This window comes from Epinephelus moara, chromosome 2, assembly GCF_006386435.1.
Source record: "Epinephelus moara isolate mb chromosome 2, YSFRI_EMoa_1.0, whole genome shotgun sequence".
Classification (NCBI taxonomy): Eukaryota; Metazoa; Chordata; class Actinopteri; order Perciformes; family Serranidae; genus Epinephelus; species Epinephelus moara.
This window is the reverse complement of record NC_065507.1, coordinates 19,826,487-19,835,050: the sequence shown is the minus strand read 5'-3', so window position 1 is coordinate 19,835,050 and position 8,564 is coordinate 19,826,487. Positions and strand designations below refer to the sequence as shown.

The 8,564-nt window shown below is 40.7% G+C and overlaps 1 protein-coding gene across 1 annotated transcript in view; it reads left to right on the top strand.

Moving 5' to 3' along the window:
* The first annotated feature begins 2,121 nt into the window (after positions 1-2,121).
* The window catches only part of LOC126401207 (glutamate receptor ionotropic, kainate 4-like), a 432,132-nt gene continuing 425,689 nt past the window's right edge, over positions 2,122-8,564 (top strand). The window contains exon 1 of the mRNA XM_050062325.1: positions 2,122-2,314. The gene's annotated coding sequence lies outside the window, so the exon portion shown is untranslated. The remainder of the gene's footprint in view (positions 2,315-8,564) is intronic.

Below are 8,564 nucleotides of genomic sequence, written 5' to 3'. Positions count from 1 at the left end.
TCGCAATTACGCTTTTCTTGCAAAACGACGTATTTCTGCGGGCAGCGGACACACACACACACACACACATACACACACACATACACACACACTAAAACCTGAGCCAAACTAACTGAGAATTTATTTCAGAGCTGGACAACAGGGAGCACACAGATAACCAGGTAAGCCAAGTTTGTAAAGTCAAAAAACGCATTAAAAAGCATCATGTGGGAAATGTACTGAATGCGTAAAAATGTGATGAAGGTAATACACTGCGTCAGTGAAAGCTCATTTGTAGTATTAGGCTTCATTGTACAGCAGAAGTTGAGACATTGATTATCCATCATGTGCTGGCTGTGATTTGGTGTCTTTACCTGTCTGATTGTGACTCCACACACTCGCTCTGCCGGATTTCTCCCTGCACATTTTCTTAATTCTATATGTTGCGTTGGTGAACTCCTGCTGTAGCCTAATTGTTGCATGTTGGGGCTGAATGGGAGAAAGGGGTCCTCGTGCAGCAGAGATTGGCGACAGGGAGTGAAATCATTAATTGGTGGGAGGCAGAGGCCGAGGACGTTTCAGTCGTGACGGATGATAGGACGACTTACAGTGATAAAGTGTTCAATTTAAGTGGAGTGATACAGATCAAGCGTAAATTCATAAGGGGATGATCGATCGCTGGTGTGGTTAAGTGTTGATTTAACACTCCGTCCAGACTTGGATGTGGACAGTTTAGACTTTTACTCATTTTTTTTTAAATTTATTTTTACTAAAAGGAAACAAATAACCTGAACGTGATGTTGTAATGAGATTTAGTGAGAGGGGATGGTTGGGGAAACGCATGAGCTAATTGTTGGCACCACCTTGTGGTTCATTTTAGTGTCTGTTTTTGGCTCCACTTGTGGCATCCACAGGTTTTTGCTTTGCCAAATCAAACAAACCCCCTTTTTGTTTATCCTCTCAAAGAATTAATGTGCTGTGAAGTGATGCAGCGGTAAATTAAAATGTGGGAAGCATTTGACCCGCAGGCAGTAAATGGTCATAACCACAAATAAAAACAGCAGATGTGTTTTCAACAAATGCATCTGCATATGACTGAATGGGTTGATTATCCATGTTAATATCTACTAATGCATATTATTTTGTCGTCCAAATGTAAATGTGTGATGTCTCTATGTGGGTTTGGCTCATCTGCACCCCTGGTTAAAGGTTGCTCCTACTATTTGATTATATTTTCTGTCATGTGTAAGAAAAGAAAGTTATCTGCACTTTGCTTAGTCTCCATTTTTTCACTAAAACAGTTGCTGAAGACTTTATTGGCAACTGCATGGTACCCACCTGTTAGTGCAACACTGGTGCCAGCTGCTGCTAGCGTTTCTGCAAGCTCAAGTACTTTGTGTTGATCCCAAAATGAATAAATGCTGCATCCATAAACACAAACTGCTTTGCTTGCTGTCTTGTTATAAGTCAGATATTTGCGCCACTGTATCAATTTCATGTTCATAAGTTTAGCTGCAGCCCGGCAATTCAGGTGCACACTGTATTTGATGCCAAACTTTACAGCTGACGCCCCAAAGGAACACTTAAAGTCTCGACAGCTCATTAATTGGGAATGGTGATCATGTTGGATTGGCGTTAATGTGCAATTATGGATTGGGCGCATGTCAACAATTTATTGTCTGGCAATCCCAGTTCTAGCTGTTCTGAAATAGAGTGTAGGGTTTGAAAGCCAGCAGCACCAGCATGTGGGGATTAGTCTTTAGGGGTGGCCAAATTAAGACTAATTTGGTGTTACTGGACAGCCATTTACACAGGTTTGTACAGCCAGATGGTTAGAATAAAAAAGTTATTAAAGCTACTTTTATGAGATGGAGACTGAAATTGCAGTTCCATCACAATGGACCAAACTCAATCCACAGAAAAAGACAGGTCCAGATAATACATTGACCTTGAGTTAAGATCATTTTACAAGCTACTGTTTCCTGTATTTTGCCTTTTAGCCTACAGGAGAGAGTCCATTTTGTCTATTTGTGTGTTCACTTCACTTAGGACATCAGGTTATTGCATTACTGAGGCTGGAAATAATAGAAAATGTACAATCACTAAAGATCTAAGTGAACCGATGCAGGTCAGGTGATCAACAATGAGGTCATGCTCTGGATTTAAGAGGTAGGCTACTGTTTTATTAATGGTCCACTTCCACATTTCCGTTTTTTTCCAAGGCTCATTGAACACACCATGTCAGTGTGTACCGGGTGTGCACGCGCAGTGATGCAAGTTTAGGAAATAAACAACTAACGTCACTGAAACAAGTCAAAGGTGGTCAGAGGTCGAGGTATGTTATCTTTAATTTAGTTCCCGTCTTGTGTTGAAGAATATTTAAGCCAGTAGCAAAGTTCCGCTCTGCTTTAGGAGACATTTTGTGTCTCATGTACCTGCTGTATGTTACGTCGTCACCTGCAGGCTGAAGGTTCTGCTGGTTCCCAACAGTTTATTTAGGTAACAAATGTGATAGAGACAAGACGTTTCTATAGTACAGCTGCAACACGAAATATAGCTTGAGCTAAATTTAAAAGCCACTGTCTTAATTACCAGCAAGTGTTGACATGAGCCACTAACTTTACCTAGCACATTGCGACTCAATTAATGTAGAGGTTAGAATAACTAGAGCGAATACTTTTAATTACGTATAATGGATGTTATTATCATTATTATTAGTGGTAGTAGTGTTGATGAAAGTCACCTGGCTGCCTTTGCTGAAGTCAAGTCAACGTTAATAATTATATTCTTGATTAAATTGATGTTTAAAGGAGCAGTGTGTAGCGTTTAGTGGCATCCAGCAGTGAGGATTGTGAGATTGCAACCAGCTAAACTTCTCTCCTGTGCCAAGCGTAACTGTTTGGAGGTTTTTAGCGGGAGCTGAATTATCCGCAGAGGTCTCGTCCTCTCCAAAATAAACACAGCAGGTGATTTACGCTGGTAAAAACACTGAATAAAGCAGTTTCACATTACAAATCGGTGTTTCTTTGATGCTGTTTGGCTCATCGCAGACAGACGCTAGCCCAGCACCTTGTAAATGTGTGCTCACCTTTTCTTTAATAACTTGACATCCAGATGTTCAGGACATTTTTAGCAGGAGCCGAATTAACCACAGAGGTCTCTTCCTTTCCAAAATAAACAGAGTAGGTGATTAACACAGGTAAAGACACTTAATAAAGCAGTTTCACCTTTAAATCAGTGTTTTTCCAGTGCTGTTTGTTTTGTCACGGAGGGGCTGCTAACTATGTTGGCTGATGCAAACATGCGAATGGCCTTATCTAGAGATGGTTTGTCTATTCTGGGCTTCGGTAGCAAGAAACATGGCAGTGCAATATGGTGGTGTCCGTGGACAAGGACCTGCTCCCTATGTAGATATGAACAGCTCATTCTAATTCAGATTCAGATTCAGACTCGGACAACTTTATTAATCCGACCAGGGACAATTTATTTGAACAGCTTGCCTTACACACATACTATAACATAACATACAGTAACATGTAGACACATAAATAAATGAGTAATAAAATAAAAAGCCGAAATAATAATATGTCAAGGAGTTGGAATAAAGGAATCTATAAATAGCCTAATAAAAGTCAGTAGACAGATGATCTTACAACAGATAAAAAAAAAAAACAGTAAAAACTACAAAAACAAAAATTTACAGGGAATTTAAAAGACGGATAGCTGAGGGAATAAAAGATTTTGAATGCCAGATAGTTTTACAAGCAGGTAAAGCGTTACGATGCCCTGATGGTAGCAGAGAAAATTTGCCTGAAAGAACATGTCAAGAAGAAGCTAAAATAGTTGTGGCTTTCTAGAGGATTTGTTGACTGCAAAAACCCGTCAACTTCTTATTTTCATGTGATTAAACACTAAAGAAAACATTATATAATGTTCTATTGATGCCAATATATCCCCCTAAATCCTACACACTGAACCTTTAAAGTATTAAACTATGTTTAACTATTATGCATTATATTAAAAGATAAATTAAACTAAAATCTTCAATAAGAAATGTTATTGACAATTTGTTTGGGATCATTAATTTCACCAAGACATTTGTAAAATGATCACATTATGTGATTGCACTGTTGTGATATCATTCAGCTAAAAAGCAGTAAATATAACATTAAGTTATTGCTCAGACGGAAACCAATAACACTATATTGCTTTGTAATGAAAGCCCTTTGAGGCAAATTTAGGATTTGAGTTGTATACATTTATTGACTCGACTTGCTCCAGACCAAGTCCCTTCAATTATGTTGAAATGCAGTCTGATGATATTACTTTTAACAAATCACCCACCCAAAAGAGACGCTGGAAAATGTTTAGTTTGCTTTTGATAGAGTGCTGTGGAGGGAGCAGCAGATCAGAGCAGCTTGACGCAGACCACTTAGCATCAGGACAGCACAGAAAGGGCTCGACCAAGTCCCAGACCAGCAGCAGATCTGTTCTGAAGCAAGGAGGGGGCTCAGATAACAGCAGAGTGGCCTAAAGGTAAAATCTCTGTCACAGATGTTCAGTCTATTCCTCTTCTGGATTTCCACACAAAACACCACATTTCTATTTTTAGTGGCACTAGCAAGGCTTTATGGCTGTGTTTTCGTGCTGCACTCGGCGGAGGTGCAAACTCTGGTAGATTTCCAAATGCCATTTGGTGCAAATTTAATTTTTGTGTCCTCCTGTGTCTGTTTGTGGATTTGATGGCTCCGTTTCATAGCTCTGTTTCGGAGATGGGTGGAATGGCGCTGCTCACTTCACTCACAGGCTGCTGTTTATTTGTTTGCGCGCTCCAGAGTTCACTTGTTTGCAGTGCTGCGCCTAACGAAACAGTTCCACTGTTAACAGAGCACAGTGGGGCGTTGTTGACAGCTGGCGTACCTGGAGCAGTGGTTGGCAATTAGGTTCAACCAAGGGCCAGTTTTTCAGCACACTGGGGGCCAATACTGGTTTATTGTTTGCAGCAGAGACACAAATCTTTGTGTTTTCAGTCCCTTTGTTTGAGCATTAATATTTTTAATCTTCTTTGAATTAGCCCACACATGATCTCACTCAGATTTATAGTATGCGTAGTATGCATAAATTTACAGCTTGGTCAGGGGGCCAGATTTGGCCCACAGGTTGCTATTTGCTGACATCGAGGCTACAATAAACAAATGGCTGGAGGTGCATCAGGCTTTTTATGCTCTATACTTAATTATACATATTGCACTAAATATATATAGCAATCATTCAAATATTGCCTTGATTAGCCCCGCTACTGAAACTGCAGATTGGCTCTGAAAATCCCTAATTTAAGATGGTACACGGAATTGTATAGTCATAAATATTTATGATTATGGTAATTCGCTTGCCTTCTACCACTACTATTTGTTAAATACTACATGATTACTAACAAAACAAATAATGATAATTAAGCTACTAGTGGCACTTAAAAAGTAAGGGTGAATACCTCATTTGCAGAAATGGGAGCTGGCTATTAATCATCATACACACACCAGAACCGCAGCTCTGTGAGAAATTACTGTGATTGGATAGATGAAAGTTCAGAAAGATGACTTGCATGTGACGTGATGAGAGATTTGTAACTAGCAATTTAATTTGCGATATACGTCGTTTGATGGGATCTTCCAGCTTCACATTCTGGTCAGTCAGAGTCAATATGTAGGTGTTTAGCTGGCACCTTAAAATGTCTGCTCTGGTTAAAAATGCAGCCTGTGTGTTTCCTTCTTTTCGATTAACTCCCATTAAATGTGTCTCATTTGTACAAAATAATTAAGTTATTGCAGTCAGGTGCACTGAACTAATTATGGCGGTTTGGCAAAGTCACTTGGACACTTTACGAGTAGAAGCTTTATTAAGCATAAGCACATTCATTCAGTCATTATCCATAGCTGCTTATTCTGGTACATTGTTAGTGGTGGTCGGGGTGGTGGTGGTGGTGGTGGGGGGGGGGTGCTATCCTAGCTGACATTGGGCGAGAGGCAGGGTACACCCTGGACAGGTTGCCAGACAATTACAGGGCTGACGCATAGAGACAGACAACCATTCATGCTCACATTCACACCATTTGGTNGGGGGGGGTGCTATCCTAGCTGACATTGGGCGAGAGGCAGGGTACACCCTGGACAGGTTGCCAGACAATTACAGGGCTGACGCATAGAGACAGACAACCATTCATGCTCACATTCACACCATTTGGTAATTTAAAGTCACCAATTAACCTGCATGTCTTTGGACTGTGGGAGGAACCTGGAGAATACATGCAACCTCCACGTTGTTAACCACTCCGCCACTGTGCCACTCTGCATAAGCACTTATTAAACAAGATTAGGCAACTACCTTGTGCACTATAGATTGAATCACCATGATGTCGGGCTCATAACAACTGCTTCTGGGTAGAAAACTGGAAATTGATTTCACTTGTGGAGATATGTGAAATGGGCAGACTTGTTTCTTCTGTTTCTTTCTGGTGTCATTTTCAGCTGTAACTTCAACGTTTAAAGATACATAGTTTAACACGGTGGTCCGACCCATCTGACATTTCTGCTGTGCTCATTTCATTGCGTACTGTGCTGCTTTGCTTATTGTCCTTCAAATCTACTGGCATTGAAGTAAAGCAATGTTCTGCTGTGGATGGGACCGCAGCAAAAAATATTTCATCCTCCTGAAAAGACTTAAGTGTACGCTATATTTGGAATGTTTTTACCACTTTACCTTACACACTAATTGATCGAGGCAGCCGTGGACCAGCAACTCCCAAATTTTTGCAAAGTAGAATTACTGTGTTTGTCAAAGGAGTCTGCTGGGTTTTAGATAATGGCCTCAGTTAGAAGACATAGTACCATCTTGTGCTTTTTATGTAGTAAGAATACAGTACTGAGTTTCCTTTAATTTACCTGTGTGTTGCATGAGTGAATACACGGCCCGGCTCTCGGGGTCTGTGTGACATTGCCTTTCCGAGGTCTTGGCTGATGGTGCTGAAGGTTAATTATCATCAGCTGCTCTCTGTCTCACAGTGAGGGACAGAGTGACAATCACTAGTCCTTAACGAAGTCTCTTCTCCTGTGAGTGGGAAGGAACAGCGCTGTCGTGCTCTGCATCTGTCCTACTTCATTTAGCCAGCCGTCACTGCAGCATGGCCACACTCATGACTGAATGCTCAAACATAGTGTACATTAAATACGGCTTCTTTTTTTTTTTAAAGTTAGGCTGTTTTGTCTTTGCGCTGAGCAGGCTTTTTGTTTTCTTCCTTGCCTTCATAGGTCATGTTTAACATATTCATTGTGCTAATATAGCCGGTAGAGTCGTTTGCTCAAGGTTACACTAACAATGTCCTTCACACGATAAACACGGCATGCTAATGGCACTCAGGTGTACCTCTTCACCTTCCTGATTTCCACTCTCACTATACATTACCTGACAATCTTCAAGGTTGAGTGTTTAGGGCATATCTGTGGAGGGCTGCAGTGGAGTGTTGGCTGGCGTAGATCCACAGATGCTTACTGAAGTGGGAAAAAAATCACTTGTACTTTTAGCTACAGGTACTTCTTGCCAGAGAGGATGCCATTGATAACGCCACCTACAAAGTTCTGATTGGCTTTGTAGGGAAGCTAGGGAAACAAGACATCAATAAGAACACCAGAACTGCTTGAACCCCTGAAAAATCTGAAATGTGGGCAGCGAATCAGAGGTCTGGAATGTTAGATGCGGCTAATTGATGATGTCATTGATCTATGTCAGTTAAAAGACTGATCGCATCTAAAGTTGACCTGAATGTACAATTACGCAGTTGAGCAAGATGTCTAGTTATTTCTAAATCTACCTAGCTGCGGCCAAACTTTAACTGTCAAGGCTACATTACTCTATAATCATTATGCATAGTTTGCCCACGTATGGAACAAGATCATTGCCGCAAGCAGTGTCATTGACATTGTGTCTGCACAGCAACCTTTCCAACTATGTTACTTTTTAAAAACTAGGCTCCAGACCTTCAGATTCACATTCTGCTGCGGAGCGCGTTGTTGGAGACGTTATTTCTCACTGCCCCAGGCTTTTTGTGCACACAACACTTTGACTGAGATGAAGGAGAGGGTTTTACTTTGTCATCCAAGCTCCCATAGGTCAGCATTAATTTAGCTACAGTCAAACAAATTCCAGAAAGTCTGGTTCACATTTAGTTAAACAGATTCATGTTCAGGCAAAACTGAAACGAGCGTTGCAATAAAACTCATATCTGTGTTTTGCAAAAATAAAACAGAGAAATATCTTGCTGCTACAACACCGCAGGAAAGCCCCAATTTGTAGGTACCTTTGCAGGGATCAAAGCCAGTTCATACAGGGTTACATTCGGTAACCATGTACTGCAGTGTTCCTCTGTTTTCGATGGTCTTAAAAACTGAAGAAGCAGGAAAGAGCTATGAAACTTTTAATTACGTGTCTCACAACATGTGGTGAACTGCTGTGTTGAGAGATTTTGTAACAAAACAGGAAGGACCATGATAGATAACACTGAAAAAATAGCAGAAACAGTTCGTGAGTGAAAG